Genomic DNA, 24,641 nt, shown 5'->3' with positions numbered 1-24,641 from the left:
ACGTGCCTTTGAGCAAGACACTTTACCCTAATTTGCTCCAGGGGCGCCATACTATTATGGCTGCCCCTGTAAATCAACACATTTCACTGCACCTATCCGGGGTATATGACAATAACACTTTCATTTTTTTTATTCAAATGTATTTGTGTTCACCACAAATGTTTGCTTATGGTTGCCAATAGTTTTGTGCGGCGAACACATGGCTTGCTATAACTGCCAAAAGCTCAACAATGCTTTCTATATCACATATCAGGAATTGCTTAACAAAAAAAGTAACATTTTGCTGTCCATTAGAAAATGAGCAACTGTTTTTATTGAGCATTTTGGAAATTGTTTCTGATCATTCTGAATTTGGTGTTCACCTTTATGGTTTGGAATTGCCACTTTGGGAATATCTCAGCTTGCCTGCTTTGGTTACCAGGGTTTGGGTTAATAATAGAAAAAAATCTATAACATTCCCTCTGTATTCTTTCCATTTTATTTCATTGTTTCATTAAATTACATTTTGAAATGTATGCAACTAATTGAACTATGTTTATTTTTTTAGGTGTCTGTTTTGAAATGTATTATCTTATGTCTCCAATAATGTACCATATTATGGGGGAATAGTATTTGATGGGTTAACGACATTATCTGATAGGAACAGTATATCATTGATTCAGTTTGGACACAAATATTATGATTGACTGGAATTACATTGATCAAATCTGAAAATGCTGACAGTACATTGCCATCAGACTTAGATCAAATGATGTTCTCTATTTCCATCCAAAAATATTAAAAGGCCATACTTCTCATCAATGTATTCACATATATGATATGATTGAACAGATAAACTAATTGTACAGCATTTCTCACCTCTCAAAATGCATGTTTCCTTCCACCAAGTATTGGGAAAGGAGTAAAAAGAACGCTTTTATTTTTGGACAAGGCCCATTTTGCATGTGGGTTCCACTCCCATCCTGATGGAGGCGGTAGTGTACCACACTGGTCGTTTACCAACTGCTTTGAACCTCAGTACGGGTGAAAAAGATGGCGGCGCCCTACAGTGATACGTGTAACGAGAAGATGCTGTAGATAATTATTACTGTCATTACTTTTAAAGATAAATAATACTTAGCAAAATGTTTAAAGAAACTGCACAACGTTTTAAGGCCGCAGCTCCTTTGCTTGCGCAAACGACGCTTTTGAAAGAAATAAGAATCAGCTCGACGCATGGAGGGAGCAGTGTCCACGGGTATCGATATTTCAATGTCACCTGCAGCTTATGTGCGAAGGTACCGCCGAGAAAAAAGCCGAGAGTCAAGGTGGACATACCCGGACTCGAGCGCATTACCTATGGCGATAGAATGCACTATGTCCCTGGGTTGGCAAAGCCCTCTTTCCCTACCTGGGTGCGAGACTGGAACGACCCCTCTCATTACTATGCGCCGAAAGAGGAAGAGATGCCACTCCATAAAGAGAAGCCTTGCTTCATATTTAACCAAAGGACAAACGCACTTGAAGGTATTTTATATTAAAGTTATATAAACTGCTGGCTCCTATTATTGATCCTGTATTAGACAAATGAAAGATATGCCACTAATTGTCAATCGGAGGCCAAAATATAGAAATCAATAAAATACATCGAATTAATCAACTGTGTGTATTCTCTTTAATACTTATTCCTGTGTTACAGGTGTCAGGCAAGCACTGTGGCTCACTAAATCCAAGCTGACAAAGGGACTTCCTGACAAGGTTCTGTCATTGTCTGAGAATGCAGCCAATCAGATTGAAAACCAGGATGAGCGAGTTCAGAATGCCATCAGGCATGCTCGCTTCTGGGACACCACAGAGGAACGACCGCCCAGAGAAAAGTTCTGGTGAGTAGTCGACCACTACTCACAAGCCATACAGTCTACAGATGAACGCAAACGGACTAGTCCATGACCCATAATTGTCTTTGTCTGGTGTCACAGGTTTTCATTCACATCAGAAGCACAAAATACATGGCTGGGTCGGCTTGAGTCTCTGAACATTCAAATCCACTGTGCTGACATGTGGCGTCTCTCTTCTGTCCTTTGTCTCTCTAGCGTGGCTTTGCTGAGGAGCCTGATCCACCTGTGTGGGAGCCTACAGGTTAGTCATCCTGGGCTTGGCAGGAGGATCATGGCGGAGAAATACAGTCTGGCTGCCACATGGAGCAGAGGTAGGCCTGTGACCCCTGACCTCATACAATAGCATTATGCAATAGTGGTAAATACGGTATTATACTGGACTTTGAATGTATTTGTTGGAGCAGAGGTAGGCCCGTGACCCCTGACCTCATACAATAGCATTATGCAATAGTGGTAAATACGGTATTATACTGGACTTTGAATGTATTTGTTGTTTTAGTGTTACTGAAATAACACTATTGCCCATCTCCTCATCAAGTTGTACCCAGTCCAAAATAAACCCCTATGCCCCACTAGTAGGTAACATGTCCAGGGCCCATTATTTAATATCTATGAGATAGACAAGATAGCCACAGTACATAGGCTACTACTACGCACCATTGACCAATAGCTTAGCTGTTTTATCTCACCTCTTCCTGGTCACCTGTCCTCCAGGTGAAGACTTGTTCCAGGTGCGAGGGCAGAATGGGTTGCTGCTCAACAGCATGGCCCCTCTCCCAGTGCTTGCTGGGAAAGAGGAGGTTCAGAGCACGGCCGACCACGTCCTGGAGACGTTCTACCCAATCTCTCCCACCATCGACCTGCAGAGTGTTCAGGTCTACGAGGAGCTGAACCATACAGGTAATACTACTGTCTGGCAATCAACCAGTCAATACACCTACAGATTCATACAATTTGTATGTAGAACAATGGAAATGTTGAAATCAGGTCAGGAATGAACTCACAATAAAACCTCTGTTCCTTCAGGCTTCAAGGAGGACTACCCTTACCCTCATGCCCACACCCTCTTCCTCCTGGAGGCAGGAGACACCCCTGTTACTCTCCTCCCTGAGCAGCTCCGTGCCAAGATGATCATGTTCGCCTTCGGGAACGCCCTGGCTCGTGCTCAAACACTCCACGGGGTAAAGGCTGTTTGTAACCTTAAACATAAATTAATTACATAATGGTGTAATGTCCAATACTTTTTACACAGGGGTAGTAGTTACACATTTGTATCCCTACCCACAAAGTAAACAGAAGTTATAAAAAGTGATTGAATGGGATAGAGATTTGATCAGGATGTCTGCTTGGCATGATGCACTGAAGGTTGCTAACAGTGGCAGACTTACAATTAGGCAGAAGGGGAAATTACCTCAGGCCTCACATCATCAAGGGGCCTCCTGAGCTGGGCGTAATAAAAAAGAAGAATACTAGTAATCATTAAAAAAATATATTTCTCTGCCCCCCCCCAATGCTCCGCTCGAGGCCTCCCAACCCGACAAACGACCCGCTGTCGTGAGCTTCTCAGCTCATCGCTCTCATTTCTGTCTTGCTTCAGCAGGTTGGTTCAGCAGCAGCAAAATCTGCGCAAATCTTTAAAGTTGCGAAGGAAATGGGGAGGGATGGAGGTTTTGCCTGGGCACTGTGCCCAGGTTAATGAGGCCAGCCACATTGTTGACAAAAAAGGCCAAAAAAAAGTATGTGAATCCATACAGCTGAATAATAATTAATAAAATATAAATTCTAGTTTTTCTTATAATAGTAGAAACAAGTGCCATTAATCACCCACGGACTGGTTCATAATGGTAGAAACAAATGCCATTAATCACCCACGGACTGGTTCATAATAATGGACTATTCCACCCTGACAGAGTTCCCGTGCATTGTTCCACACAATATGATTGCAAACGTGACTTTCATTGAAATTAAGCTGCAACAATGAAAACACCCTCCACCGATTTTTTTCCCCTCCACTGATTGTGGATGTGGGTCACGTGTCTGTAGTCTTGAGCGATTAACCGAAATATCTGTGATTTTTTCGGATTTGAATTCCATTTTGTTCGTTTTTTTTCTGTGAGCTCATTGCACACATTGCACAGTTTCTCTAGAGATTAACTGTGCAATGTAGTAGAGTTGTAGTTTCCAACAGGCCAATATTCTACATAGTTTAACTACAATGACCATAATCCATGAAGCATCTACTTGTCCGGTCTGTTTATTTTACGCCTGCTACAGAAGAGACCGAAGAATGCATGATCGTGAAGTGATATAGAGAGCAGCTGTTGCTTCGCGAGGTATCTACCTGAAAATAAATAATCGAAATGATTGATAGTTGGTATTCAGGACTCATATAAGTATGCCTTATCTACTTTGAAGAACTACAAAATGGTGATACAGTGGGGAAAAGAAGTATTTAGTCAGCCACCAATTGTGCAAGTTCTCCCACTTAAAAAGATGAGAGGCCTGTAATTTTCATCATAGGTACACGTCAACTATGACAGACAAAATGAGAAAAAGAAATCCAGGAAATCACATTGTAGGATTTTTAATGAATTTATTTGCAAATTATGGTGGAAAATAAGTATTTGGTCAATAACAAAAGTTTCTCAATACTTTGTTATATACTCTTTGTTGGCAATGACACAGGTAAAATGTTTTCTGTAAGTCTTCACAAGGTTTTCACACACTGTTGCTGGTATTTTGGCCCATTCCTCCATGCAGATCTCCTCTAGAGGAGTGATGTTTTGGGGCTGTCGCTGGGCAACACGGACTTTCAACTCCCTCCAAAGATTTTCTATGGGGTTGAGATCTGGAGACTGGCTAGGCCACTCCAGGACCTTTAAATGTTTCTTACGAAGCCACTCCTTCGTTGCCCGGGCGGTGTGTTTGGGATCATTGTCATGCTGAAAGACCCAGACACGTTTCATCTTCAATGCCCTTGCTGATGGAAGGAGGTTTTCACTCAAAATCTCACGATACATGGCCCCATTCATTCTTTCCTTTACACGGATCAGTCGCCCTGGTCCCTTTGCAGAAAAACAGCCCCAAAGCATGATGTTTCCACCCCCATGCTTCACAGTAGGTATGGTGTTCTTTGGATGCAACTCAGCATTCTTTGTCCTCCAAACACGACGAGTTTAGTTTTTACCAAAAAGTTCTATTTTGGTTTCATCTGACCATATGACATTCTCCCAATCCTCTTCTGGATCATCCAAATGCACTCTAGCAAACTTCAGACGGGCCTGGACATGTACTGGCTTAAGCAGAGGGACACATCTGGCACTGCAGGATTTGAGTCCCTGGCGGCGTAGTGTGTTACTGATGGTAGGCTTTGTTACTTTGGTCCCAGCTCTCTGCAGGTCATTCACTAGGTCCCCCCGTGTGGTTTTGGGATTTTTGCTCACCGTTCTTGTGATCATTTTGACCCCACGGGGTGAGATCTTGCGTGGAGCCCCAGATCGAGGGAGATTATCAGTGGTCTTGTATGTCTTCCATTTCCTAATAATTGCTCCCACAGTTGATTTCTTCAAACCAAGCTGCTTACCTATTGCAGATTCAGTCTTCCCAGCCTGGTGCAGATCTACACGTTAGTGGTCTTCTGTAGCTCAGCTGGTAGAGCACAGCGCTTGTAACGCCAGGGTAGTGGGTTTGATCCCCGGGACCACCCATACACAAAAATTTATGCACGCATGACTGTAAGTCGCTTTGGATAAAAGCGTCTGCTAAATGGCATATTATTATTATTATTATTGTTTCTGGTGTCCTTTGACAGCTCTTTGGTCTTGGCCATAGTGGAGTTTGGAGTGTGACTGTTTGAGGTTGTGGACAGGTGTCTTTTATACTGATAATAAGTTCAAACAGGTGCCATTAATACAGGTAACGAGTGGAGGACAGAGGAGCCTCTTAAAGAAAAAGTTACAGGTCTGTGAGAGCCAGAAATCTTGCTTGTTTGTAGGTGACCAAATACTTATTTTCCACCATAATTTGCAAATAAATTCATTAAAAATCCTACAATGTGATTTTCTTGATTTTTTTCCCTCAATTTGTCTGTCATAGTTGATGTGTACCTATGATGAAAATGACAGGCCTCTCTCATCTTTTTAAGTGGGAGAACTTGCACAATTGGTGGCTGACTAAATACTTTTTTCCCCCACTGTATTTGTCAGACAGCATAGGCAGCAGCTCTATAGAGATGATGACTTGGAATGAAATAATAAAGTCATAAAATAAAACAAATGTAATATACAGAACAAATGAAATATTTTATTAAAGTAATGTGAATAAATTATGGTTAAGTGATAAGCAGTAATGGGCAGTCACTACCATCATGGCAATTTTATTAATTGTTTTATTCTGTGTTACAGCATTCATCCCACATAATGCATAGTGCATTAATTAAATAATATATACAGTGGGGAGAACAAGTATTTGATACACTGCCGATTTTGCAGGTTTTCCTACTTACAAAGCATGTAGAGGTCTGTAATTTTTATCATAGGTACACTTCAACTGTGAGAGACGGAATGTAAAACAAAAATCCAGAAAATCACATTGTATGATTTTTAAGTAATTAATTTGCATTTTATTGCATGACATAAGTATTTGATACATCAGAAAAGCAGAACTTAATATTTGGTACAGAAACCTTTGTTTGCAATTACAGAGATCAAACGTTTCCTGTAGGTCTTGACCAGGTTTGCACACACTGCAGCAGGGATTTTTGCCCACTCCTCCATACAGACCTTCTCCAGATCCTTCAGGTTTCGGGGCTGTCGCTGGGCAATACGGACTTTCAGCTCCCTCCAAATATTTTCTATTGGGTTCAGGTCTGGAGACTGGCTAGACCACTCCAGGACCTTGAGATGCTTCTTACGGAGCCACTCCTTAGTTGCCCTGGCTGTGTGTTTCAGGTCGTTGTCATGCTGGAAGACCCAGCCACGACCCATCTTCAATGCTCTTACTGAGGGAAGGAGGTTGTTGCCCAAGATCTCGTGATATATGGCCCCATCCATCCTCCCCTGAATACGGTGCAGTCGTCCTGTACCCTTTGCAGAAAAGCATCCCCAAAGAATGATGTTTCCACCTCCATGCTTCACGGTTGGGATGGTGTTCTTGGGGTTGTACTCATCCTTCTTCTTCCTCTAAACACGGCGAGTTTAGACCAAAAAACTATATTTTTGTCTCATCAGACCACATGACCTTCTCCCATTCCTCCTCTGGATCATCCAGATGGTCATTGGCAAACTTCAGACGGGCCTGGACATGCGCTGGCTTGAGCAGGGGGACCTTGCGTGCGCTGCAGGATTTTAATCCATTACGGCGTAGTGTGTTACTAATGCTTTTCTTTGAGACTGTGGTCCCAGCTCTCTTCAGGTCATTGACCAGGTCCTGCCGTGTAGTTCTGGGCTGATCCCTCACCTTCCTCATGATCATTGATGCCCCACGAGGTGAGATCTTGCATGGAGCCCCAGACCGAGGGTGATTGACCGTCATCTTGAACTTCTTCCATTTTCTAATAATTGCGCCAACAGTTGTTGCCTTCTCACCAAGCTGCTTGCCTATTGTCCTGTAGCCCATCCCAGCCTTGTGCAGGTCTACAATTTTATCCCTGATGTCCTTACACAGCTCTCTGGTCTTGGCCATTGTGGAGAGGTTGGAGTCTGTTTGATTGAGTGTGTGGACAGGTGCAGTTAACACAGGTAATGAGTGGAGAACAGGAGGGCTTCTTAAAGAAAAACTAACAGGTCTGTGAGAGCCGGAATTCTTACTGGTTGGTAGGTGATCAAATACTTATGTCATGCAATAAAATGCAAATTAATTACTTAAAAATCATACAATGTGATTTTCTGGATTTTTGTTTTAGATTCCGTCTCTCACAGTTGAAGTGTACCTATGATAAAAATGACAGACCTCTACATGCTTTGTAAGTAGGAAAACCTGCAAAATCGGCAGTGTATCAAATACTTGTTCTCCCCACTGTATATATATATATATATATATAATGGAAAACCGTGATCATTTTTTGGTAATCGAACCGAAACACCTTAAAAAGCACTAATAGCTCAGCACTATTTGTCTGTTACCTCGCTCCCCCTCCCTTCAGACTAAGCCTGGGGTGCTGGAAAAGCCCATCGTGGTCCAGTCGGTGGCCACCAACGGCCGGATGTTCCAGTATGTGGTGTTCCAGCTCAACACCACAGACCTGCAGGCTGACGAGGGGGTCAAGAACCAGGTGTGGGTGGAGGATGACCAGCTGCTGTACGACTTCGCCAAGGTCCGCCCCCTCATCAAGAAGAGGGTGGTGCAGGTAAGAACTACTTTGTTTATTTCTCTTTTTCAAAAGTGATATAATCTAACAGTTATAAAATACACTGTACACCCGTATAGGGTCCCACATCTGTTATAAACAGAAATGGATAGTAACAGTGAATCCATTTGACTTAGTAGCTTAGATTTTATACAAATGGTATTTGAAACATCAATATGACCAGGTTTTGTTCTCTCTGCTTTGCCCCCTCAGATACCTCCAGGTCTATCTGGGTACAAGCCTGAAACCTTCCAGAAGTTCCTGTCGCTCTATCTGCATGGAGCTGTGTGAACTAGCTACATAAAACGGCACCAAAACAACAATGTTCCACCATTCATAACCTTATTATTTCTACTGTCATTACTGTAATATCTGAAATTAAAGAGACCCTAGATACTATAGCTCATCAGAGTCAAAAGTTTCATCTCTACCCTCGGCTCGGACTGCTGTGGGTTTGAATTACATCTGTAGAAGTGGATTGTGAACCATATATCTCTTATTGTTTAAGAAAATAAATAAAAAGCATTGTGAAAATGTAGCTATGTATGTCATTATGATAAACACATTCATTTAAGATACTTTATTTGTTTTCAGAACTTATTGAATGGATACAGATGTCACACAATTAAGGTGGACTGTATGTCGTCCTCAAACTACAATGAAATGTGTTGGTGAAATTATCCATTCCACCTTAAAATGTGGTTTGGGTGGGAGGTGGTGTTGGCAGCAGTAGCCATTTCATGCTGCACCATGTCCTATGCCACGCTGCAAAGCAAGCTGAAACAAGCATGAGATAGTCAACACTGTATATGGTCAGAGTGCACAAGCTGAAAAGCCCAATGCGATATTCCTGTGCGTGTTATAACTTGAGGTAAGTGCATCGACAAAAGAACCATTCTGTTCTTTGTGTCCTCGTTGCTCTGTTGCAATTTTATTGATATGTTGATATGTTACGTTTGGCATGGTATGTATTAATTTGTGGATGTCCATCATCCATTTCGTATTATATGTTACGAATTCCAACTTGTTGTGGCTAACATTAGCTAGGTGCCTGGGTCATTCCTACCATCCTGTGCCTTTAATGTCCCCAGGAAATATCACCTCTTATTTAGTGAAAGATGTGGATTCCAAAGGGCTTTAAATATCAAGTTAGGAGTCTTTTACCATAAAAAGGCAAAGATAAGGATTGTCAAAGTGAATTTTATGCATTTTGTTTTTAGTGGATGTAGGCGTTTTTGCCATGTCCCCGGGTGCTATAAATCAATTTATGAAAAATATAAGCCATTAAATATAATGAACAAAAATATAAAAGCAACATGTAAAGTGTTGGTCCCATGTTTCATGAGCTGAAATAAAAGATCCCAGAAACTTTCCATGTACACAAAAAGCTTATTTCTCTAAAATGTGTTTACATCCCTGTTAGTGAACATTTTTCCTTTCCCAAGAGAATCCATCCACCTGACAGGTGTGGCATATCAAGAAGCTGATTAAATAGCATTATCATTACACATTATTCTACAATGTAGAAAATAGTAAAAATAAAGAAAAACCCTTGAATGAGTAGGTGTTCTAAAACTTTTGACCTGTAGTGTGTGTGTATATATATATATATATATATGTATATATATATACAGTGGGGGGAAAAAGTATTTAGTCAGCCACCAATTGTGCAAGTTCTCCCACTTAAAAAGATGAGAGAGGCCTGTAATTTTCATCATAGGTACACGTCAACTATGACAGACAAAATGAGATTTTTTTTCTCCAGAAAATCACATTGTAGGATTTTTAATGAATGTATTTGCAAATTATGGTGGAAAATAAGTATTTGGTCAATAACAAAAGTTTCTCAATACTTTGTTATATACCCTTTGTTGGCAATGACACAGGTCAAACGTTTTCTGTAAGTCTTTACAAGGTTTTCACACACTGTTGCTGGTATTTTGGCCCATTCCTCCATGCAGATCTCCTCTAGATCAGTGATGTTTTGGGGCTGTCGCTGGGCAACACGGACTTTCAACTCCCTCCAAAGATTTTCTATGGGGTTGAGATCTGGAGACTGGCTAGGCCACTCCAGGACCTTGAAATGCTTCTTACGAAGCCACTCCTTCGTTGCCGGGGCGGTGTGTTTGGGATCATTGTCATGCTGAAAGACCCAGACACGTTTCATCTTCAATGCCCTTGCTGATGGAAGGAGGTTTTCACTCAAAATCTCACGATACATGGCCCCATTCATTCTTTCCTTTACACGGATCAGTCGTCCTGGTCCCTTTGCAGAAAAACAGCCCCAAAGCATGATGTTTCCACCCCCATGCTTCACAGTAGGTATGGTGTTCTTTGGATGCAACTCAGCATTCTTTGTCCTCCAAACACGACGAGTTGAGTTTTTACCAAAAAGTTATATTTTGGTTTCATCTGACCATATGACATTCTCCCAATCCTCTTCTGGATCATCCAAATGCACTCTAGCAAACTTCAGACGGGCCTGGACATGTACTGGCTTAAGCAGGGGGACACGTCTGGCACTGCAGGATTTGAGTCCCTGGCGGCGTAGTGTGTTACTGATGGTAGGCTTTGTTACTTTGGTCCCAGCTCTCTGCAGGTCATTCACTAGGTCCCCCCGTGTGGTTCTGGGATTTTTGCTCACCGTTCTTGTGATCATTTTGACCCCACGGGGTGAGATCTTGCATGGAGCCCCAGATCGAGGGAGATTATCAGTGGACTTGTATGTCTTCAATTTCCTAATAATTGCTCCCACAGTTGATTTCTTCAAACCAAGCTGCTTACCTATTGCAGATTCAGTCTTCCCAGCCTGGTGCAGGTCTACAATTTTGTTTCTGGTGTCCTTTGACAGCTCTTTGGTCTTGGCCATAGTGGAGTTTGGAGTGTGACTGTTTGAGGTTGTGGACAGGTGTCTTTTATACTGATAACAAGTTCAAACAGGTGCCATTAATACAGGTAACGAGTGGAGGACAGAGGAGCCTCTTAAAGCAGAAGTTACAGGTCTGTGAGAGCCAGAAATCTTTCTTGTTTGTAGGTGACCAAATACTTATTTTCCACCATAATTTGCAAATAAATTCATTAAAAATCCTACAATGTGATTTTCTGGATTTTTTTCCCTCAATTTGTCTGTCATAGTTGACGTGTACCTATGATGAAAATGACAGGCCTCTCTCATCATTTTAAGTGGGAGAACTTGCACAATTGGTGGCTGACTAAATACTTTTTTTCCCCACTGTATATACTACCGTTCAAACGTTTGGGGTCACTTAGAAATGTCCTTATTTTCGAAAAGCAATTTTTTTGTCCATTAAAATAACATCAAATTGTTCAGAAATACAGTGTAGACATTGTTAATGTTGTAAATGGCTATTGTAGCTGGAAACGGCTGATTTTTTATGGAATATCTACATAGGCGTACAGAGGCCCATAATCAGCAACCACCAGTCCTGTGTTCCAATGGCATGTTGTGTTTGCTAATCCAAGTTTATCATTTTAAAAAGCTAATTGATCATTAGAAAACGCTTTTGCAATTATGTTAGCACAGCTGAAAACTGTTGTTTTGATTAAAGAAGCAATAAAACTGGCCTTCTTGAGACTAGTTGAGTATCTGGAGCATCAGCAATTGTGGGTTCGATTACAGGCTCAAAATGGCCAGAAACAAATAACTTTCTTCTGAAACTCATCAGTCTATTCTTGTTCTGAGAAATGAAGGCTATTCCATGCGAGAAATTGCCAAGAAACTGAAGATCTTGTACAACGCTGTGTACTACTCCCTTCACAGAACAGCGCAAACTGGCTCTAACCAGAATAGAAAGAGGAGTGGGAGGCCCCGGTGCACAACTGAGCAAGCGGACAAATACATTAGAGTGTCTAGTTTGTGAAACAGACGCCTCACAGGTCCTCGACTGGCAGCTTCATTAAATAGTACCCGCAAAACACCAGTCTCAACGTCAACAGTAAAGAGGCAACTCCGGGATGCTGACCTAGGCAGAGTTGCAAAGAAAAAGCCAATTCTCAGACTGGCCAATAAAAAGAAAAGATTAAGATGGGCAAAAGAACACAGACACTTGACTTTTTCTTTGCAACTCTGCCTAGAAGGTCAGCATATCGGAGTCGCCTCTTCACTGTTGCTTGTAATTGAACCCACAATCGCTGATGCTCCAGATACTCAACTAGTCTCAAGAAGGCCAGTTTTATTGCTTCTTTAATCAGCACAACAGTTTTCAGCTGTGCTAACATAATTGCAAAAGGGTTTTCTAATGATCAATTAGCCTTTTAAAATGATAAACTTGGATTAGCAAACACTACGTGCCATTGGAACACAGGACTGATGGTTGCTGATAATGGGCCTCTGTACGCCTACAGTGGGGAGAACAAGTATTTGATACACTGCCGATTTTGCAGGTTTTCCTACTTACAAAGCATGTAGAGGTCTGTAATTTTTATCAAAAATCCAGAAAATCACATTGTATGATTGTTAAGTAATTAATTTGCATTTTATTGCATGACATAAGTATTTGATACATCAGAAAAGCAGAACTTAATATTTGGTACAGAAACCTTTGTTTGCAATTACAGACATCATACGTTTCCTGTAGGTCTTGACCAGGTTTGCACACACTGCAGCAGGGATTTTGGCCCACTCCTCCATACAGACCTTCTCCAGATCCTTCAGGTTTCGGGGCTGTCGCTGGGCAATACGGACTTTCAGCTCCCTCCAAAGATTTTCTATTGGGTTCAGGTCTGGAGACTGGCTAGGCCACTCCAGGACCTTGAGATGCTTCTTACGGAGCCACTCCTTAGTTGCCCTGGCTGTGTGTTTCGGGTCGTTGTCATGCTGGAAGACCCAGCCACGACCCAACTTCAATGCTCTTACTGAGGGAAGGAGGTTGTTGGCCAAGATCACGCGATACATGGCCCCATCCATCCTCCCCTCAATATGGTGCAGTCGTCCTGTCCCCTTTGCAGAAAAGCATCCCCAAAGAATGATGTTTCCACCTCCATGCTTCACGGTTGGGATGGTGTTCTTGGGGTTGTACTCATCCTTCTTCTTCCTCCAAACACGGTGAGTGGAGTTTAGACCAAAAAGCTATATTTTTGTCTCATCAGACCACATGACCTTCTCCCATTCCTCCTCTGGATCATCCAGATGGTCATTGGTAAACTTCAGACGGGCCTGGACATGCACTGGCTTGAGCAGGGGGACCTTGCGTGCGCTGCAGGATTTTAATCCATGACGGCATAGTGTGTTACTAATGGTTTTCTTTGAGACTGTGGTCCCAGCTCTCTTCAGGTCATTGACCAGGTCCTGCCGTGTAGTTCTGGGCTGATCCCTCACCTTCCTCATGATCATTGATGCACCACGAGGTGAGATCTTGCATGGAGCCCCAGACCGAGGGTGATTGACCGTCATCTTGAACTTCTTCCATTTTCTAATAATTGCGCCAACAGTTGTTGCCTTCTCACCAAGCTGCTTGCCTATTGTCCTGTAGCCCATCCCAGCCTTGTGCAGGTCTACAATTTTATCTCTGATGTCCTTACACAGCTCTCTGGTCTTGGCCATTGTGGAGAGGTTGGAGTCTGTTTGATTGAGTGTGTGGACAGGTATCTTTTATACAGGTAACAAGTTCAAACAGGTGCAGTTAATACAGGTAATGAGTGGAGAACAGGAGGGCTTCTTAAAGAAAAACTAACAGGTCTGTGAGAGCCGGAATGCTTACTGGTTGGTAGGTGATCAAATACTTATGTCATGCAACAAAATGCAAATGAATTACTTAAAAATCATACAATGTGATTTTCTGGATTTTTGTTTTAGATTCCGTCTCTCACAGTTGAAGTGTACCTATGATAAAAATTACAGACCTCTACATGCTTTGTAAGTAGGAAAACCTGCAAAATCGGCAGTGTATTAAATACTTGTTCTCCCCACTGTATGTAGATATTCCATTAAAAATCAGCCGTTTACAACATTAACAATGTCTACACTGTATTTCTGATCAACATTTTACATTTTACATTTACATTTTTGTCATTTAGCAGACGCTCTTATCCAGAGCGACTTACAGTTAGTGAGTGCATACATTTTTCATACTGGCCCCCCGTGGGAATGGAACCCACAACCCTGGCGTTGCAAGCGCCATGCTCTACCAACTGAGCTACAGGATCAATTTGATGTTATTTTAATAGACAAAAAATAAATTGCTTTTCTTTCGAAAACAAGGGAATTTCTAAGTGACCCCAAACTTTTGAACGGTAGTGTATATATATATGTATATATATATATATATATATATATATATACAGTACCAGTCAAAAGTTTGGACACACCTACTCATTCAAGGGTTTTTCTTTATTTTTACTATTTTCTACATTGTAGAATAATAGTGAAACATCAAAACTATGAAATAACACACAGAATCATGTAGTAACCCAAAAATATATTTTATATTTGAGATTCTTCAAATAGCCACCCTTTGCCTTGATGACAGCTTTGCACACTCTTGGAATTCTCTCAACCAGCTTCATCTGGAATGCTTTTCCAACAGTCTTGAAGGAGTTCCCACATATGCTGAGCACTTGTTGGCTGCTTTTCCTTCACTCAGCCGTCCGACTCATCCCAAACCCTCTCAATTGGGTTGAGGTCGGGGGATTGTGGAGGCCAGGTCATCTGATGCAGCACTCCATCACTCTCCTTCTTGGTAAAATAGCCCTTACACATCCTGGAGGTGTGTTGGGTCATTGTCCTGTTGACAAAACAAATGATAGTCCCACTAAGCCCAAACCAGATGGGATGGCGTATCGCTGCAGAATGCTGTGGTAGCCATGCTGGTTAAGTGTGCCTTGAATTCTAAATAAATCACAGTGTCAGCAGCAAAGCACCCTCACACCATAACACCTCCTCCTCCATGCTTTACAGTGGGAACTACACATGCGGAGATCATCCGTTCACCCACACCGCGTCTCACAAAGATATGGCGGTTGGAACCAAAAATCTCAAATTTGGACACCAGACCAAAGGACAAATTTCCACCGGTCTAATGTCCATTGCTGGTGTTTCTTGGCCCAAGCAGGTCTCTTCTTATTGGTGCCTTTTAGTAGTGGTTTCTTTGCAGCAATCGACCATGGTGGCCTGATTCCCACAGTCCCCTCTGAACAGTTGATGTTGAGATGTGTCTATGACTTGAACTCAGTGAAGTATTTATTTGGGCTGCGATTTCTGAGGCTGGTAACTAATTAACTTATCCTCTGCAGCAGAGGTAACTCTGGGTCTTCCATTCCTGTGGCGGTCCTCATGAGAGCCAGTTTCATCATAGCGCTTGATGGTTTTTGAGACTGCACTTGAAGAAACTTTCAAAGTTCTTGAAATGTTCCGTATTGACTGACCTTCATGTCTTAAAGTAATGATGGACTGTTGTTTCTCTTTGCTTATTTGAGCTGTTCTTGCCATAATATGGACTTGGTCTTTTACCAAATAGGGGTATCTTCTGTATACCCCCTACCTTGTCACAACACAACTGATTGAAATCATACACATACAGTGGGGGAAAAAATTATTTAGTAAGCCACCAATTGTGCAAGTTCTCCCACTTAATTTTTTTCTCTCCAGAAAATCACATTGTAGGATTTTTAATGAATTTATTTGCAAAATATGGTGGAAAATAAGTATTTGGTCACCTACAAACAAGAAAGATTTCTGGCTCTCACAGACCTGTAACTTCTTCTTTAAGAGGCTCCTCTGTCCTCCACTCGTTACCTGTATTAATGGCACCTGTTTGAACTTGTTATCAGTATAAAAGACACCTGTCCACAACCTCAAACAGTCACACTCCAAACTCCACTATGGCCAAGACCAAAGAGCTGTCAAAGGACACCAGAAACAAAATTGTAGACCTGCACCAGGCTGGGAAGACTGAATCTGCAATAGGTAAACAGCTTGGTTTGAATAAATCATCTGTGGGAGCAATTATTAGGAAATGGAAGACATACAAGACCACAGATAATCTCCCTCGATCTGGGGCTCCACGCAAGATCTCTCCCCGTGGGGTCAAAATGATCACAAGAACGGTGAGCAAAAATCCCAGAACCACACGGGGGGACCTAGTGAATGACCTGCAGAGAGCTGGGACCAAAGTAACAAAGCCTACCATCAGTAACACACTACGCCGCCAGGGATTCAAATCCTGCAGTGCCAGACGTGTCCCCCTGCTTAAGCCAGTACATGTCCAGGCCCGTCTGAAGTTTGCTAGAGTGCATTTGGATGATCCAGAAGAGGATTGGGAGAATGTCATATGGTCAGATGAAACCAAAATATAACTTTTTGGTAAAAACTCAACTCGTCGTGTTTGGAGGACAAAGAATGCTGAGTTGCATCCAAAGAACACCATACCTACTGTGAAGCATGGGGGTGGAAACATCATGCTTTGGGGCTGTTTTTCTGCAAAGGGACCAGGACGACTGATCCGTGTGAAGGAAATAATTAATGGGGCCATGTATTGTGAGATTTTGAGTGAAAACCTCCTTCCATCAGCAAGGGCATTGAAGATGAAACGTGGCTGGGTCTTTCAGCATGACAATGATCCCAAACACACCGCCCGGGCAACGAAGGAGTGGCTTCGTAAGAAGCATTTCAAGGTCCTGGAGTGGCCTAGCCAGTCTCCAGATCTCAACCCCATAGAAAATCTTTGGAGGGAGTTGAAGGTCTGTGTTGCCCAGCGACAGCCCCAAAACATCACTGCTCTAGAGGAGATCTGCATGGAGGAATGGGCCAAAATACCAGCAACAGTGTGTGAAAACCTTGTGAAGACTTACAGAAAACGTTTGACCTGTGTCATTGCCAACAAAGGGTATATAACAAAATATTGAGAAACTTTTGTTATTGACCAAATACTTATTTTCCACCATAATTTGCAAATAAATTCATTAAAAATCCTACAATGTGATTTTCTGGATTTTTTTTTCTCATTTTGTCTGTCATAGTTGACGTGTACCTATGATGAAAATTACAGGCCTCTCTCATATTTTTAAGTGGGAGAACTTGCACAATTGGTGGCTGACTAAATACTTTTTTTCCCCACTGTATATATACACTACCAGTCAAAAGTTTGGACACACCTACTCATTCAAGTATTGGCTGCATAGCGACTCGAAGGAGTCAGAGGTTCATTTAAAAAACTCTAGTCTACGCTCAACTCCGTAGATGGAATCATCGTAGAGTTGAGGTACTTAGCTATGCCCATTCATGCTGGTAGCTCAGATAGCTTAGCTATACACTTATAGTCTTTATATGAAAATATGCTGCTGAACTTTATACAACGGTACTTGCAGCTGTCAAATGGAATGAACTAGCATTGCTATTTAGCTGGCTAGGTTAGGGAAGCTCCTATACCGGAACAAGATTTTGCAGTCACTGTGCAATAATCTGTCACATCTCCTGTGTATATTTGAGGTCAGGTATGTCATGGGGCAGACAAGCACTACTATCACAGAGTTTTCTTTGCTATTGCTCTCAGTCTGTTTAACCCTTTGAAGACCCAGGGATTATAAACCATGCATTTATTTTTAAATGGTAGGCGTTTCTGTATTCTTCTTAAAAATGTATTAGGCTATAGCCTAATTGTGCATGGATAACATGTTGGTCACTGTTGGTCACTCAAATGAAATGCATTTTCATTGACCAACGTTATATTACCTTTCCTAGAGAGGAGACATAAGCTCTCTGTGATACTAAAATGAGCAGACCCCAAGATGAGTTGGCGGAGGAGGGGGAGGAGGTGTACAGGAACCCTACAGAGGTGAAGAAGAGCCAGATAGTGATGCCCTGCCATGCCAACCACCGCCAGGAGCTCAGCGTGGGTCAGCTGCTTAAATGGATGGACTCTACAGCCTGTCTTTCAGGTTTGTGTCTGTCTGTGTTTGTGTGTGTTCTTGCTCACAAAGAGCTTGTGGGAATAGGCCTATTGGTCCAGTTTTGGATTATAGATTGGATGATTGAACGATATCTCATACACACCCACATCATGCTCAGTAAGGCCTTTGCATAGACAAAGATGGCATAGTTTCTCACTATGAAACATAAACACAATGTAACACTGTAATATTTTGTGACACTGACCAGCATTTCTTCACAGATTAAAAGAGCTGAGACGTTCCTAGGACATCTGAATACTTCAACGTCACTGTCACCTAAACTTCTGGAGTAATAGACTCTGCTGATGATAACAGATTAAATATTATTTGTAGACTTGTAACTTTTGTTACTCAGTTTAGGGGGAAAATATCCAGTCAAATATGTACAGCATTTAGGGACTGAAAGAACATACTGTTCCTACTGATGTGTTGCTGTGACGTAAATGGCTGTCATGAGAAAATGACTCTTACACTCACTAGAACCTAAGCTTGGTACACAAGGCTAAGTATGTTGTAATGTTGAGCAGTAGTCCATACAGTATTAACTGTAATATATCTATTATTATGTAAAATGTGTTGTGACTTTGTTAAATTAACTTTAAATAAATTGTGATTTGACTTTAAATCAACAAATCAAAATGTATTTGTCACATGCGTCGTAAACAACAGGTGTAGACTAACAGTGAAATGCTTACTTACGGGTTATTTTCCAACAATGCAGAGTTAAAGATATATAAAGATACAAAATATTAATATTAAATAGAAATAGTAACACGGGGCCTCCCGAGTGGCGCAGCAGTCTAAGGCACTGCATCGCACTGTTGCGGCGTCACTACAGCCTGGGGTTTGATCCCAGGCTGTGTCACAACCGGCCGTGACCGGAAGTCCTATAGGGCGGCACACAATTGGCCCAGCGTCGTCTGGGTTAGGGGAGGGTTTGGCCGGGGGTCTTTACTTGGCTCATCGTGCTCTAGCGACTCCTTGTGGTGGGCCGGGTGCCTGCAGGCTGACTTCGGTCGTCAGTTGAACAGTGTTTCCTCCGACACATTGCTGCGGCTGGCTTCCGGGTTAAGCGAGCGGGTGTTAAGAAGAGCGGTTTGGCAGGTCATATTTCGGAGGACTCATAGCTCGACCTTCGCCTCTCCCGAGGCCGTAAGGGAGTTGCAGCGATGAGACAACATCGTAATATCACGAAATTGGGGAGAAAAAATAAAATATTAACAAGGAATAAATACACAGTGAATAACGAATAACAATCATGAGTAAAAATAACATGGCTATATATACAGGGAGTACCAGTACTGAGTCGATGTGCAGGGGTATGAGGTAATTGAAGTAGCTATATACATACACCCTCTAGACAGGAAGTGACACGTCACTGTGTTCTTACTCACCACAGCTGAAAGGCATGCTGGGTGTCCTTGTGTCACCGCCTCGGTCGATGACATCCACTTTGAACACACTATTTGGTAAGTGTCTGTGGTGTTGATTCACCTTCCTCATTGGAAGTCATCGAAGTCGTTCTGGACTTGGTGGTCTTTGGGAAGAGGCCTTAGTCCTGGTGGTATACCTTTACACATACAGTAAAGAACTATAGCCACAGCTTAGATTCAGTTATCATTATTTTTTACCATGCCTAGTGTGGTAGACATAATACACTAATGGAAATGTGTGTGTGTTTCTTCAGTGTTGGACAGGTGGTCAACATCAAGGCCAAAGTCAACCGAGCTTTCAACACTAGCATGGAGGTCAGGCCACGTTCAAACCCTTTAACACCTTAATAAAACCTATACCAAATAAGTCAAAATCCTAACGGGTGGATTTCCGACTGGACAATAGTTTAATTCCTGTGATTTTTATCCTGTGTAATGCTTTGTCTCAAGGTTGGCATCGTGGTGAAATGTGAGGACATGTTCAGCGATAGCCACTGGAGGGTGTGTCGGGCGTTTGCCACGTTTGTCACCCAGCGCACTACGGGAGGAAAGGTGAGATTTGATTGGGGACATAGTGTGTGGAAGAGCATTAATGAAAGGATGCCTTTATACAGATGGTGTGATGGTGTGTAAGTGTTGATGTTGAGTAATATTGAGATGACTGTGTGTGCATATGCTTACAGGTACTATATTAACCTGGTGTGTGTGTGTGTGTGTGCACTCAACAGGTGCAGCTGCGTCCATTGGTCCCCCGTACCCAGGCGGAGCAGGTTGAGCACAGCCTAGCAGCTGAGAGGAGGAGGATGAGGCTGGTCCACGCTGACATCATGAAGGATCTGCTCACCAACAGGGCCTTTCAACAAGGTCAGTCGCTGTGGCAGCGACCTCTGCAAGAGGAATATCATCACTATAGGAACTGTAATGGTGCATGCCACTTTATGCTAAGTAATGTTGAGTTTGTGTATGCTGGCAGGTGCTGTAATAACCTGTGTGTTTATGTGTGTGTGTGTTAGTGGAGGTCCAGGAGGCTGAGAAGGCGGTGCCAGCAGAGAGGACACGGGTAGAGAGTGTAGAGCTGGTTCTCCCGCCTCATGCCAACCACCAGGTCAACACGTTCGGAGGACAGATCATGGCCTGGATGGAGAACGTGGCTACTATCGCTGCTAGGTACCACACACATGGACATACACACACACACACACACTGTTAAACATGAACAGAAAACATGACACAAGCACAGTGTAATAAGAATGTAATTACACAGTAATGTAACATTTTCTGACACTTACTTTTTGATCCTCTGTGTTATCCACTCCTCCTCCTCCTCCTCCTCTTCCTCCTCATCATCTTCCTCTTCATCCTCCTTCGCTCATTCCTCCTCCTCCTCCACTTCTTCCTCTGCCTCCTCCTCCTCTTCTTCCTCCTCCTCTTCCTCCCTCTCCTCCTCCTCCTTCTCCTTCTCTCATTCCTCCTCCTCCTCTTCTTCTCACTCCTCCTCTTCCTCCTGCTCTCCCTCCTCCACCTCTTCCTCCTGCTCTCCACTCCTCCTCTACAGTCGTCTGTGTAACGCCCACCCCACCCTGCGGAGCATTGACATGTTCCATTTCAGGGGTCCCTCACAAGTGGGCGACCGGCTGGTCCTCAAAGCCATCGTAAACAACGCATTCAAGAACAGGTGAGCTTTAAATCATATACTGTATAAAGCAAAGCTATAAATTGGTTTGACAGTTTTTTGTATTTGAGTCTTTCAAATCAATGGTGATAAGGATCGGGAGAACTTGTGCTCACATTATTGATTGATTTACTGAGTCATTGATTGATTAATCTTGAATAAGTTCAAATTTCACTCATTAACTTCCATTGGAATGTTGAGCTGAGCTGAGATGGTCACGTGATTGGCTGTGTCCCTGTGCTTCTACACCTGCATTACTAGCTGTTTGGGGTTTTAGGCTGGGTTTCTGTACAGCACTTCGAGATATCAGCTGATGTACGAAGGGCTATATAAAATAAAATTGATTGATTGATTGATTGATGTCACAGCATGGAGGTGGGCGTGTGTGCGGAGGCCTATCAGGGGGAGGAGCCTCTGAGGCACATCAACAGCGCCTTCATGACCTTTGAGGTCTGCGACAGGGATGGCAAGCCCTGCATTTTGCCAAAAATACGACCCGAACCTCTGGTCAGAGTGAAATTAGTGAATACATTCTTATTTAGATTTTTATTAGTAGTTCATGAACAGTAATAATTTCACAATATTGTCCTCCTGTCTTATTTAACCTCTTTCACTGACAGGAGGGAAGGAGACGGTATCAGGAGGCCATCGCTAGAAATAAGATACGACTTGACAGGTGAAGAGAAGGATACTTCCTCTGAGCAACTTTAATCGTGACTGCAATGTAGCCTGCAAAGTATATGGTGCACACAATAGAATATCGTAACAGATCTCTGTGTGTCCATTCAGGAAGTACATCATATCCTGCAAGCAGACCGAGGTGCCCTTATCTGTGCCGTGGGACCTCAGCAACCAGGTAAAGGACGACGAGAGACCCTAACGTCACACAGTCCTGAATACACCCTCTGGTTCTCATTCTGGTTCTCACTCAACGTAGCAGTTGAAACAGTTTAGAATAGTACAGACGTTAGAGTTGAAATGCTGATTAAGATCCAAGATTGATCTAGAATGATAAGCACATCTCAGTCACGAGTAAGACCAAAGGTCATACATGCATGGGCCGATTTTATGGGCTGTCCAATCACTTGGGCCTTGAAATCAAATATAAAATGTATCGCAAGGTGATAGTGTTAGTGCTAAAGTGCCATGTCATGTCTAACTCTCCCAATGAAAACATTGTACTTACTGTGTTTGAAGCTGAACGACTGTCAAATGTGAAGAATAATTTTCTTTGAATGTATTGTGAATGGCTGCAGGTGTACCTAAGCTACAACAACGTGTCTGCTTTGAAAATGCTGGCCGCCAGAAACAACTGGGTGTTAAACTCTGAGAAAAACAAGGTGAGCTGGATTGAGACTTTTATTTAGGCTGTCCACAAGGCATAATGGATAGGGAGCCACTGTGGGACACAGGCTATGGCCATGGGGGCCCTGAGTCTTTCTCGATCTCAGTGCCTAACTAGACTCATGTTAAATTCAGGGCTCTAATCATGGCTTATGTAATGCCCCTCTGGCCCCCAGGTGAGCCTGTACACCCTGGAACAGAAGCAGGTGTTGAGTTTTAAGATTGAGTTTGAGGCAGACATCCCGGCTGAGAGGGCCTTCATGCTGCTCTCTGACCTCAGCAAGAGAGTGGAGTGGGACCCAAACTATGAGTGAGTATCTGTACACACACACACACACACACACACACACACACACACACACACACACACACACACACACACACACACACACAGACAGACAGACACACTAACACAGGACCCTCTCTTAAGTGACTTATAAGGCCCCAAGAGTATACACTGCAGCCTCCCGCACATTTCCAGTATAGCATGTGTCACTCTGGCTTCTCCTGATTTCATTACTTTCCCTGTGTAGGAGGTGTGAGCTGATTCATAGGGTGGACGATGATGACTTTCTGTACCGCGTGGTTACTCCCTCCATATGCCGGGGTGGGGTCAGTAGCAGCCCTTCAGGCAATCAGGGAGGGAGGGTCCAGGACTTCATTCTCCTGGCCTCCAGGAGACCGCCGTGTGACAGCGGGTGAGTGGCAGATGGACCGACAGACAGACAGACAGACAGGCAAGCAGGCAGGCATTCAGACAGACAAACAGACAGACAGACGGACAGACAGAAAAATAGAGGAGAGACTGTGATAGAAATAAAAAAAATTGTTCTTCCAGGGACCCTTATGTTATTGCTCTGCGTTCGGTCACTCTACCCACTCACCCTCCTACAGAGGGCTACAACAGAGGGGAGGTGCTGTGTGCCGGCTTCAGCATCCTGGAGGTCTCCAAAACTGTATCCAAGGTAAGAAAGTGTGCAAACTGTAACTTTTAGTTCAAAAGTTCTGTATCTGCACTCGTTTGTAAACCAAAAGGGGGGGAGGGGGTCTTGGCAAATGTAATTGTTTGCCCAATGTGTTTGTAGTACCTTGACTTACCCCTGGGAAAATGAACATGACAGATGGCAACATTAATGATGAGGACAACTCCTATCCTGTATTTGGCCCTCCTAGATCTCCTACTTCAACCAGGCGTCTCCCGAGGTCCTGCCCTACATCTCCACAGACATCGCTGGGCTCTCCTCCAGCTTCTACGGCACCTTCTGCACCTGTAGCACCTTCCTCCAAGACAACAGGGACGACCCTACCCCCAAAGACCAACCACCCTCCTCAACACTGAAAAGTACACTACTGTAACCCCCTCTCCTCACCACTCTGACCCCCTCACCCTCGATGGATTGAACAGACTGCCATTAGATGATCTGATGATATTCAAGTCTTATTTTATTAGACTGAGTAATGTAAGGAGCCTGTTCATAGATCTGTTTGTGCTGTCTTGCCAGCTCATATGGCCATTGACAATGACGATGACCGTAGGAGTTGGTAAAACAAATCTGGGACCAGGCTAATGAAAGAGTATTTTTGGAGTATCTACAGTAAAATTGAGTGGATTAAACAGGGCTCAATCCAGTACCTGGAACGTTTTTTGGGATGTTAGCAATGCTCATGATCATCCCTAAATATGTGAAATATAAGAATTATTAGTATGAAAAACTATACTTAACATTTTTTCGGGCACTGATGGTTTTTAACAACGTTTTGCATCTCCAATTATAACTTGTGAAAATGATATGAGATTTTCAGAGAAAGAATACTAACTAGATGTTGTTGTTTTTTACTGAGAAGAGCTCAGCTAAGTTTCAGCTAAGTTACACATACGATAAGAATATCATATCTTAAACTACGGGCATTAAAAAAGTTATATATATAAAAAATCGAAACTACAAAGATGATTGTACAAAATAATTGCTAATAATTTTACAATAAATATTTTAAAATTAAATTGAATAGTTGTTTTTCATTGGTTTTAAATTACTTTAAATACAACAAAATATTAGATGAAA

General features: G+C 42.7%; 1 pseudogene across 1 annotated transcript; it reads left to right on the top strand.

The window, feature by feature from the left end:
- Positions 1-1,012: 1,012 nt before the first annotated feature.
- LOC311147258 (acyl-coenzyme A thioesterase 11-like) lies at positions 1,013-24,576 on the top strand (annotated as a pseudogene). The gene is made up of 19 exons (XR_014615613.1): positions 1,013-1,506; positions 1,679-1,862; positions 2,073-2,188; positions 2,592-2,804; positions 17,960-18,117; positions 19,529-19,598; positions 19,817-19,877; positions 20,013-20,114; positions 20,291-20,426; positions 20,576-20,729; positions 21,118-21,237; positions 21,603-21,741; positions 21,855-21,910; positions 22,024-22,090; positions 22,491-22,574; positions 22,755-22,888; positions 23,112-23,276; positions 23,417-23,543; positions 23,752-24,576. The product of XR_014615613.1 is annotated as an acyl-coenzyme A thioesterase 11-like (transcript).
- Positions 24,577-24,641: the final 65 nt, after the last annotated feature.

Source organism: Coregonus lavaretus (genome assembly GCF_964263955.1).
Source record: "Coregonus lavaretus genome assembly, chromosome: 19".
Taxonomy (NCBI): Eukaryota; Metazoa; Chordata; class Actinopteri; order Salmoniformes; family Salmonidae; genus Coregonus; species Coregonus lavaretus.
The sequence above is the reverse complement of the archived record's forward strand: the minus strand, read 5'-3'. Positions and strand labels throughout refer to the sequence as shown.